Here is a 12,294-nt window from a genome sequence, read left to right as displayed (position 1 = left end):
TGTCGTTCCTTGACCATGCATTATTACTTTTAAACACCAGTTCAGATAACTGACTACAAGATTTCAGCAGCTCTTGTTGTTTAATTTTAGTTGGAAAAAGTGTAAATTCTCCAATGAACTGATGCGTAGGGGCTCACAATATAGAAGCAGTGACAGGAAACCAGGGGGTGTGCAAGGGAAACAGAGGACTATGTGAAAGAGGGGCTATCTATATAGTGCACAGAAAGAAAAGAGACAAAAATAGAGCAATGTGTACAGAGGAAATATTGTGGCTTACACTTAGAATAATATATAGTCAACCGCTATGGCCAACTAAGGAATAAAGGGCCTCATTCAGACCCACTCACGAGCACCTGTCCGCTCGCAAGTGGGTCGATGGTGTGCACTGCGCATGCGCACGACGGAGGGAGCTCCGTTGTGCGCATGCGCGAGACGCGACGAGCGAAGGACTTTCCTTCGCTCGTTGTGTCTGATCAAAGGGGGCGTGCTGTCGATGTTGATTGACAGCACGCCCCCTTTGGTGGGCGTGCCGGGGGCGTGCCAGCCAGACGGAGGCGTTCCCAAGGGAACGCCTACCGTCAGAAGCCGGCCCCACTGACATCACTAGTGATGTCAGTGGGAGTGATTTTGGCTCTGATAGAGCCAAAATCACTCCTGGCCTTGCGGTTGAGAAACTCAACCGCAGGCTTCTGGTCGCACTGGCGATGGTCGCGATGGTCAAGACCATCACGACCATCATCCTGCACGCTCGTATAGGCTGTGGGTGGTGACCCACAGCTATACGAGCGTCCAGGAGGACGCTCCATATTTATGGAGGTGGGCCCTGATTCAGAGCGAGCGCTCTGGTCAGAGCGTTCGGCTCTGAATCAGGGCCAAAATGTCCAGTGTCCATCAGTTTGTGGAAGGTCATTAACCAAACACCTCACTAGGGGGTCTATTCATTATAAATTAATTTCTACAAAAAGCATTGTATGTCCGGGCCATTCATAAAGATGGTAAAGCAGGATAAACACAGATATCTCCTGCTTACCTTCCTCTCCCGGAATGGCCCAGGAATATTTTTGGAGCTTTACTATGGAGCATTCGCCATCTTCAGATGGCGTTTGCTCCCGCTCGCAACTCAGTTACAGCGGCTTATAGAGGGATCTTTTCGGATCCCTCCGTCCCTGTCCGGCTCCCTCTGCTGGACGTCGGGGCTCTTGTGCACATGCATGACCTGTAAGTCACGCATGCGCACTTGTCTCACTGCTCCTTGAGAAAAGGATGTCACTGGGACATGGGGAAGCCAGTTCTTATGTTCCAATGTCATCTTGCTCTGTTGCTCATACCCCTTTGTTCACACTCATTGGGTATTTTAGGAAGTGTATGTTACTTAAGACTAAAGATGTGCGCTGGACCATATTTGTTGGATTTGGATTTGGCTCTGATTCATTGTCCGGTTTTGGATTTGCCAAACCGCTGTGACTGGTTTTGGATTTGGATTTGCATTTTTTTCAAAAATTGACAAAAAAAGCTAAAATCACAAAATTTGAGGGTTTTTTTGTTCTTAGAGTATCATTAACTTAAACTGTGTGGATCACGTAGAGGCACAAAAAGAAAGCGCACTAGGATAAAGCGCACCAAACAATACAAACAACAAAACTACAGTATATATTATTTTCCTGTTTTTGAACTTGCAGCTTGGGTTAAACTGCGTGGATCACAGCCAGGGCTTATAGCGGCAAGTGAAGAACAAAGCTTCATGGTGTGTGAGGATGGTTAGAGTGAAGAAATGGGTAAAAATACAGGACACAGGGCCTGATTCAGACCCTGTTGCAAGCGCTGAGCGCTCGCAACCGGGTCGATGTTTGCCCACTGGGCATGCGCACGACGGAGCCAGATCCGGTGTGCGCATGCGCGAGACCCGGCTAGCGACGGGTGCTCCATCGCTCCGGGTCTCGCACCAAAGGGGGCGAGCTGTTGATGGTGATTGACAGCTCGCCCCATTTGGTAGGCGGGCAGGGGGGGTGCTGGCCAAACAGAGGCGTTCCCGAAGGAACGCCTGCCGTTTGTGGTCGGCCCCACTGACATCACCAGTGATGTCAGTGGGAGAGCTTCCGGCTCTATTAGAGCCAGAAGCTCTCTGGGGCTTGTGGCCATGAGACCCTATCACAAGGGTCTCATCGCAAACCCGATGGTCCATACCATCGCGACCATCATCCTGGCCGCTCGCAATAGCTGTGGGTGGTCACCCACAGCTATGCAAGCGACCAGGAGGCCGAACAAAAAAAAAAAAAAAACGCCCTGATTCAGAGCGAGCGCTCGTTCAGAGTGTCCGTCTCTGAATCAGGCCCACAGTGCCTACATTGCATGACCTGAAAACTGGGCATGGCTATGATACAATTCTACACTCTGTAAAGAAATGATATACTTCACTCACCCAATATGGTAAGAAAACTAGACATGATCAAATAGCACACATTAGAACGGACACCGATAATATCAACCATAGCAAAAAACATAGCTACTATTGTTATTAAAAAAAAAATTGCCAGGTTTTCAAAACAGAAACTTTTCCTTGAAATCAGCAACAATTGCCAACTAAGCTGGTGTTTGTTTTTCATCTTTATACTAATGCTGCGTACACACGGGACAACTTGCTCGATTATCTATATTGTTGAACGATTTTTCCTATTTTAAAATTGAACGATTTTGTTGAATGATTTCATCAATGATCATGAACGATTTTATGAACGATGAACGATTTCTGATAGTATTTAAATGATGAAGAATTCATAGATATCGAGCAAGTTGGCCAGCCTGTACGGTCGACCTCAGATATCGTTATCGTCCATACCGCGATGCACATCGTTGGTCGTTCAGTGCAAAAAAGTCAACGATATAAACGATCTAACGATAAACTATATATTCCTCCCCTTCTCTCCCCTCCTCTGTCTGTATGCCTCCCCTCTGCTTCCCTCCTTCTCCTCTCCCGTTACTCCTCTTTCATTCTTTTCTCCCCCACAATGGTCCTACTACCCAACCACTAAGCTCAGCACCCACCCTCCTCTCCCTCTCCCTATCACTTCACCACACCTTCATCTACATCACACTAATCTCCCTCCCTTTCCTACAAATGCATCCCACCTCTCTTGCCTATTGATCCTTTCCTTCCACTCTTGCCTCCAAGATCTCGCCCGTGCTGCTCCCTACCTCTGGAACTCTCTCCCTCTCCGACTCTCCACCTCTCTACAAATCTTCAAACGGGCTCTCAAGACTCACTACTTCAAAGCCTTCCAGCTCTCATCCTAGCCTGCTGCTTACATGCTTCTTCCTGACTGTCTACCCTATCTGAGTCACCCCTGTCTGTCTGCCCCCCCCCCCTATAGAATGTAAGCTCTCATGAGCAGGGCCTTCTTCCCTTGTGTGCTTTTCCTTCCCTCACTCTTACGGTCATCTACTCAAAACTCCCCACAAGGGCACTTAACACTTGGTAGCTGACGACCTACTGCTTTTCTGAGTGTTATGATCGCTGCATCAATGTTTATAACCATGTTCTTATTCTGTATTGTCTTGTACTGTAAGTCGCTGTTTTACGAGTTTGCTCATTTGTTAATGTACTTTGTGAGGCGCTGCGGAACCCTTGTGGCGCCATATAAATAAAGGATAATAATAATAATATCATTGATAAAAGTCGTCCCGTGTGTACGCAGCTTTAGATATGCACGCAACTTCAACCTATATAAATGTTCCTAAATACAAGAGAAGGAAGAGAAGTTGCTGTTGCAGTACACTTAATATTTTTGTATTTAGGGACTTTTATAATGTCGACATGTTCATCATATCGACACAGTTGAAATGTCGACACGGTCAGAATGTCAACAATGTGTTTTTGCAGTAACCATAACCACTAACGCTAACCCCTAAACCCTACCCCAATGCTCATGTTGCCATTTTGTGTTGACATTATGTCCACGTAAAAAAAAATTCAGGTGTCGACATATATGATGTCGACATTTTAATCATGTCCTTATCATAACTGCCAAAATTCTGGTGTTGACATTGTGAATGTTTACTTAGTGACCTTTAAGGGTTTTCCACATTATTTGGGTAAAATGTGGGCAGTGTAATCTTTACAGCCAGGGGCACTTAGAGTGGGCGAGCTTCTTTTAGAGAGGGCACCCTAGGGGATGTAGCATGCCCCATGCATTCCCCCTCTTCCAACCTGGCTGAATTCTTGGTGGCTGTATTTACAGCTTAACCAATAAAGAAGTAATTAGGCAGTAAGTACCCAAATATCAGCCAAGTGGAATTACATTCATAAAGTATGTACTAGATTCTCCATACAATGCAGCAACTTCCAAACATATTTCTAACTGACAAATTGTAAGGGGCCCATTTATGAAACCTAAATCTCCTGAAAATCATGGGGAAAAGTCAGGTTCCTATCTTTTTGAAAGGGAACTGCGTGTTCTGCAATAAATCGAGTCCTGAATAGTAAGCCTTTAAGAGCTTGATCACCTGATAGTTAATGCCATTGTCACCTATAGGTTACAAAATCATGATTTATTTTCCAGAGAGAGAGAGATATTCACACAGCTTACCCATTCGCACGTGTGGGCCAATACCCCTGCAGGCGCAATAGACAAGCCAGTACTTATGCTATTACTTTACTACTCACTCTTCGCTAAGACATACTCTTATTAGAGCCACTGTCCTGGCCCATAACATTTGGTAACTAGCACAATTCCTTATGATGTTACATTTCGGGGCTTTACTGGAAGTCTTAATAGATGTTTGCTTTAAGTTTTTAAGTTTTCACCTTTGTTACTAGTATGATTGAACTATACTACATATTTGGTATCATGCACCATAGATTGCATGAGATGTTGTTGAGTTCACACGTATAACATTTGACGAAACCTCTGTTTTTAGAACATGATCCCTGTGTGCATAATATCTTTATTGTTACAGTGGTGTGCTGCGTTATGTTACAGGTTCAGTAGTGGTTGTGGATTTAACTGTCACAGATCAAATGATATGTGCAAAAGTACCACAAAGCCACACTTCCTGCTTCTGATCTCCAAAAGGTAGGTTCACACACATACATAAACATTTTCTAGGGGTGTGTGTTTGATTGTGCATGTGCGTTTGCGAGTGTGCGTGCATGCGTGTGTGTGTGATTAAGTGTGTTATGTTTGCTGACAAATACATATTTCATAGCTAAAAATTTCATTTTAAATTGAAAGCTCAAGCGCTGAAAAATGTTTCCTTTTTACTTATACAGTATATTTAATGTATGCCATTTTAGGGGAGTAAATAATCGGTGATGTGCAGTTGCAATATGTGGCTGCTCATATCAGCGATAATTATGGTACCCCAACATTGCAGATTTTCCCATGGGGATATATATAACTATATGTTTTCAGCAGTTACTGTGGAAGGAGGGGGATGTGTGAAGGTCTGGGAGGAATGGTCAGGACTTCATCATTTTCATTCCTAAAATTGTGTTTCTTGATACAAGTCTCTCACCTATAACATTATAGAAAGAACTTCCCTGATAATTACAATATTTTGCAACATATATCCATACTCTGACAAGCCTGATTAAGTAAAAAAAAAAACCCAGACACCTGTTCTAAGTACATGTATATTTATAATACATTCTTTTGTTCTACTACAGACATACAATATTCATGTACTCTGTGCTTTCAGTGCAGTGCTGAGCATGATACTGCATACAGAATTTGCCAATTAGGAAATAATGTCTGTATGATAGAATAAGAAATGTAAATGTCACATTTAAAAAAAACAGAAATGCTAGCAAGCATGTTTAAGACCTAAAACAGGAAAAACATCCAAGCTTTACCAAATAATTAAATAAAAAGTGAAGTGTAATAAGCACTATTGATTAACTCCATACTTGTCAACTCTCCCTGATTGTCAGGGAGTTTCCCTGAAATTGTAGCAATCTCCCTGACTCCCTGAAGAGTCTCGCAATCTCCCTGATTGCACCTTACCTTTAATATGTTGCTGTTATATACTTAGGAAAAAAAAAAGATATCAGTGATATATATATATATATATATATATATATATATATTCAAATTATATAATCAGTGCCATTTCCTTGCGCTGGTATAAGGCACAATGATCCCAATGGCTATATGCATTTTCATATAAGGTTTCTCTTGGTCACTTATACCGCTTTTACACCAGAGCTAAAACCCGGGTTTTTGAGGGGTTAACCCGGGCAGCTCCCTGGTGTAAAAGGGGAGAGAGTTGGATCGCCAGGTTGAGTGACCCGGCAATCCAACCCAGGTAACTAGCAGGGTTTAACACGGGCGTAGTGAGAACAGCGCACTCCGGGTCACGATGACCTGGAGTGCGCTGCTAGCCGGCCAATTGGTCCGGCTTCAGTGGCGCTTGGAGATGACGTCATCTCCAAGCGACCACTTTCACTCCGCAAAAGCCGGGTCTATGCAGACCCGACTGCGGTGTGAGCGGCGCTGACTCGGGAATATCCCGAGTTGGCGCTGGCAAAATTCCGGGTCTGATCCGGATAGGAACTTTGTTCCAACTCCGGGTCAGACTCGGAATTTAGGTGGAGAAGGGGTATAATATGGAACTCCTTGTAAAACACAATACATGAGCAAGCCCTAAAATGTTCCAGTGTGTTCTTATCTACAAGTCCCCCTCCCATAGGCAAACGCAGAGGGGGTTTCCGTCTGCCTTGAAACCCCCCTCCCCAGCACATACCATGACCACAGTAGAAATAGTAATAGAATAGAATTTTACTAGTGATACATGTACTTCTCAGTGTCACAAATGAAATAATTAGCACCACTTGTGGATCTTTTAACATGTATCAGCCAGTAATAAATAACCTGTGCACCAACTAGGAGATCTGGAGAACATGCACTGTTAGGGATGCACTGCTATAGAGTCCAATATGTACATATATGTCCAGGGCAGTGCTAGATTCTTCTGCTGCTCCCCCAGACTCCCGGACTTGCTCTAATGCTCTGGAATGGTGCCCACATCTCAAATAAAAACATTCAGCTTAGGCAGGATGGCGCTACTGCCACATCAAATTATTTACTGTGATCCTGTATATGCTGGAATTATGACACACAATACACATTGTATGACGCATATTAAAGCTGGATAAGTACTAATTCTGCCCTCTTCATGGACTGGCCACACTCGCTCTAAAATCAAACATTTGGAAACCCCCCTCTAGAAATCCTACGTTTGCCACTGCCTCCTACTGACGTATTGTCAGATCCTGCGATTGCATCGGAATTCCCGATCCACCGACCAATACAGATCGATATTCCCCGATCCGTTGGAGGATCAGTGAAATCATAGATGTTAAATTTCACCGATTTGCAAATCAAGATCATATTTTGATTGTGATCGGCAAATCAGTGAAATCCGACATGTTGGATTTCACCCATCCTCTGATCCCGTCATCTGTGGATCGCAGCATCGAGACATTCTATCGCTAGTGTATAAGGGCCATATTTAACTGCTTTGGGGTTCGTTTACATTTGGATGCAAGTCAATTCAATGGCACGCCTCTCATATGTAGCAGTACACGTCCACTTTAACACTGCGCTCATAGGTGTTGTATTCACAATCTCCCTGAAATGCTTTTCAAAAGTAGGCAAGTATGCTTAACTCACTCATGTCAATTAAAATTTTCCTTTGTTTACATTCGGTTTTCACTATTCAAGTAAATTAATCATAAGTTGGACAGTTATTAAAAACACTTAGGCAGGGCACACATTAAAACTATGTATTTCCCAGCCGACAGAGCGAGCAACAGAACAACATAGCAGTCACCCGTACACACTGAACAATATAGCGCACAATATATATATATTTCAGTGGCCGCAACCAGATGCATGGGGTCATACACAATATATTCTGATCTGCCGTGCAGCATGACCTGCGGGCCGTATATGATGTCAGGCGACAATCAGGAGTACAAACTGTGCAATCCACACGATATATTGATATTGTTCCAGTTTTCCTGGAAACTACATATCGTGCCAATATCGCTCTACTATGTACCCGCCTTAACATTGAGAGACTTGCTGTGGATGCTGATTTGCATCCAAGTGTCAGCTTATTGCCACCTTGTCACTTTGTTCCATTTAAATGAGATTGTCCATTCAGTTGGTCGAGGATGGTATAGCTCTAAATTTGTGTGTCTTTCACTGTGAAATAGTATATACTTTATACATAATTTAAAAATAACAATATTACCATATAGCTGACTTACACGATATTTCTAACAATAGTTATAACTATATGTAACAATATTTTTGTTGTATAGTTTTATTGTCTTTAATATGTCATTTTAAGATTGAAATAATGTCAGTTTAATTCAGTAATATTTTATAATACTTAATTTGAATCTAAGCTTGACGGTCAAACCAGTAACATATATAATAGTATAATAACAGTGCTTCGGTCTTCATTCCGATAACTATGTTGGAAATGTTTACCTCTGTACCCTAGGGTATGCATTATATGTGTTAGAAGTGTGATAAGAAGTTAAAACTTAGCTACAGTTTGTTTATGTATATGTTCTTGAGATAAGATTTAGCCTCAGTCTGCAGGTGCAGCCACAAAGACCACAGACTGATTTTCTTTCAAGAGAGCTACAAGTTTCTGTTCTCTGGGCCTGATTCTGAGTTGAGACAAAAGCAAGGAAGAGCAAATAACTGAGGGGGGAGATGTATATACGGCGGGTTAAATAAGTATTGAACACATTTGTCTCAGTCAATATATTTGTAATGGGGCTATTGTATTGAAATTTTCACCAAATGTCAACAACAACCCATTCAATCCACGCATGAAAAGAAATTAAACCATAGATGTCTATATATTAAGTTATGAATAATAATGTGATATGACAAAGGGAAAAAGTACTGAACACATGAAGAAAGGGAGGTGCAAAAAGGCATGAAAAGCCAAGACACTAGCTGAAATCTATCAGTAATTAGAAAGCAATCCTGCCCCTTGTCAGTGCAAATTAATAAAAGCTGGTTGAGTCCCAACTGATGACCTATAAATAGGTGTCTCATTACCAAGGTGTCACACAAGAAACATCTCATGATGGGTAATAGCAAAGAGCTCTCTCAAGACCTTCAGAACTTTATTGTTGGTGGCATTGGTTACAGAAGGATTTATAAAAATGTTCCAGTGAGCACTGTTGGGTCCATAATCCAGAAGTGGAAAGAACATAATTTCACCATAAACCGGCCACGACCAGTTGCACCTCACAAGATTTCTGACAGAGGAGTGAAAAGAATTATCAGAAGAGTTGTCCAAGAGCTTCAGAAAGACCTGGAATAATCAGGTACAATTGTTTCAAAGAAAACAATAAGTAATGCACTCAACCGGCATGGCCTGTATGCTCGCTCACCACGCAAGACTCCATTGCTGAAGAAAAAGCATGTTGAAAAAGTTTGCTGCACAACATTTGGACAAGCCTGTGAAATACTTGCAGAATATAGTCTGTCAGATGAGACCAAAATTTAACTCTATGGGTGCATTAAAACACACCATATTTGGAGGAGAAATGGCATTGCACATCACCCCAAAAACACCATACCAACAGTGAAGTTTGGAGGTGGGAACATCATGGTGTGGGGCTGTTTTTCAGCATACGGTACTGGCATACTTCATATGTTTGAAGGAAGGATGAATGGAAACATGTACCGAGACCATCTTGATAAAAATCTGCTGCCATCTACCAGAATGCTGAAGATGAAACAAGGGTGGACATTTCAGCAAGACAATGATCCCAAACACACAGCCAAGGACACTCTCAATTGGTTTTAGAGAAAGAAAATAAAGCTCAATATATATATAGCCCTTCCCGTTGCTGGACAGCCTTGCTGCCTCCTTCACACGCTTCTCCGTGGAAACTCCACCTGAGAGACAGAGGACTGTGTGGGGGAGAGAGCAATATGAATTCAAGGCTGACAAGTGTCCGGAAGAGCTATCTATCTATCTATCTATCTATCTATCTATCTCATCCAAAATTGGAGTGAAAGAGAGCACTCACCAAAGGTTTAAAATTGATATCACGCTTTAATCATCCAGATCCAACATAACAGTGAGAGATATGTCGATGTTTCAGTCCCAAAGGACCTTTATCAAGACCTCAGCATTAAGTCAGCCACATAATACCAGATATATAACAGAAGCAACAATCTCCAAAGATGAAGCTTCTAGTTTTTTGTAGTGATGAAGGAAATTGGGAGTACCCAAAGGACACAGTCATACTCAGGGAAAACATACTAACTCCACACAGATAGAACCATGGTTGGGAATTGAATTCATGACCCCAGCACTGTGAGAAAGCAAAGCTAAGGATTGTACCATTGTGCTGCCTAATCACAGAGTCCAACTAGAGTTTACTGTCAACGTTGGTGTTGGTTGTAGATCACCATTATGTATGGAAAGCTGTAGTACTACTCTCTTCCAGTCATTCATGCCTGTTTAGTGTAATATATCAAAGCTTGATAAAGCTAACTAACAGCGAAACGCGCATCAGCACGCCCACTTTGTGTTCCTCATATGTTTAAATATTTAATAATGTTGTAATGTAAATTTGTTATGAATGATAGGATTACGCAGTAACTACTCATCCGGCAATAGGACATGTAGTGCTGAAGAAACTCTGGCATTATTCAATCTCTGCCATGTGCAACAATGTATCAACATTATTCTCTGTAATGGAGACACTGTGTCACAATAGCTAACTGGGGAGACTATATGCATCCACAGTGGGATTTATGCGGCATATTGCAGTATATATGAAAAGCAAATTCATGCAATGTTATAGACTTCAGAGACTGCAGTCACTTTATTAAAGAACACTGTGGATAATTTCATATTTTTCAAGGGTGACTAATGTGAAACTACAATATAGCATAAAGAAGGGATTAATAATATTATCCACCCGGTTTAACAGAAATAATATGAATACCCAGTAACCCTACAACTAGTAATATTATTCTGTATTAATCCCCATACATACTCTGATGGCAATTGTAATATGAATAGTGAGGAGAGCCACAGATGGTGACCACATAGGGGGAATTATAATGAATACAGAATAAGGAGCGGCAATTGGACAGAGATTGATAATTATAAGGCTCCTATATGAATATAAAGATATAATTATTTCATATTGACCTATTATAATGGGAGTCTAAATATCCACCTATCTGAAGGAATGTAATCTGAGCAAGGAATTACAACCGTGCAACTCCCACTCAGTCAGTTTAATAGGAGGGATTCTATGAATAAGAATCCATTAAGGGAGACTACTGTTACTTTACTAAAATTGGGGAGCAATAATTCAAGCCAGAGTTTCATAAACACATTGACTTAAGGAATAAGAATCAGGTCACACAGTAAGGGTATCCTTACAATTCTCAATTTATTTCACATTTATGGTTTTCTACTTTTAACCTCTATTTTGCTGGTTATGTCCCATAAATGGGGCATTTTAATACATTTCCTAATAAAGATTAATTTTAATAAATTTCATTGTGTGCCATATAACAGACATATCATTTTCTTTCCTTTCTTTGGTATTTTTTGGAATAATCATGCAAATGCAGCAGGAGGTGTTTGACAACTACCTGCTGCATTTGCGATCCCAGCGTCGCAGTGCTGGGATCACCATCGTGACCATCGGTGGTCGATGGTCATGATGGTGGTTGGCTTACTCAGGCTGCCGGCTTGCGAGCCCAGGAGATTGCGTACATCCACACAGTCTCTGGGCTGGCCACTCCCGGATAAACGGGGCACACACCCTGATTCCAGGACCGCCGGCCGTCCCCGCACCGCCCCTTAAATGTCTCTGCCTGACAATAAATTCAAGGGTCTGCGCGCGTGTTAGCAGGACCCATTCTGCACACTCACAGAATGGGTCCTGCGCTCAGTAGTGCACTTGTGTGCACTGCTGAATTAGTCGCTAGGTGCACTATTTTGTTCAGCAAACCTAAATATCCCCCCTAAAAGTCCTGCTTTCCACAGGACAGTCATGATTGTGATGTGTGGGGTAACCATATTGGGGGGGGTGGTTGTGTGGGGATTAGTGGCATGGTTGGGTGCATTAATTGCATGGTTAAATTCTGTCCCACATTTGTTACCTCCAATGTTGGGAACTATGCCTCAATTATGGCAGATTTTTCAGTAACTTCCATGTGTTACTGATTATCCATTTAGCCAATATACTCTATTGATTTTTTTTTGTATGTGCCCTTTCCTTAAACTTTTTGC

At 42.1% G+C, this 12,294-nt stretch overlaps 1 protein-coding gene across 2 annotated transcripts in view; it reads left to right on the top strand.

Annotated features, from left to right (window-relative positions):
- The window catches only part of TOX2 (TOX high mobility group box family member 2), a 135,575-nt gene that overhangs the window by 23,855 nt on the left and 99,426 nt on the right, over positions 1–12,294 (top strand). The window lies entirely within an intron of this gene.

This window comes from Taudactylus pleione, unplaced genomic scaffold (genome assembly GCF_031769625.1).
Source record: "Taudactylus pleione unplaced genomic scaffold, aTauple2 ptg000256l, whole genome shotgun sequence".
Lineage (NCBI taxonomy): Eukaryota > Metazoa > Chordata > Amphibia > Anura > Myobatrachidae > Taudactylus > Taudactylus pleione.
Note: the sequence above shows the minus strand (reverse complement) of the source record. Positions and strands in the feature narration are given on the sequence as shown.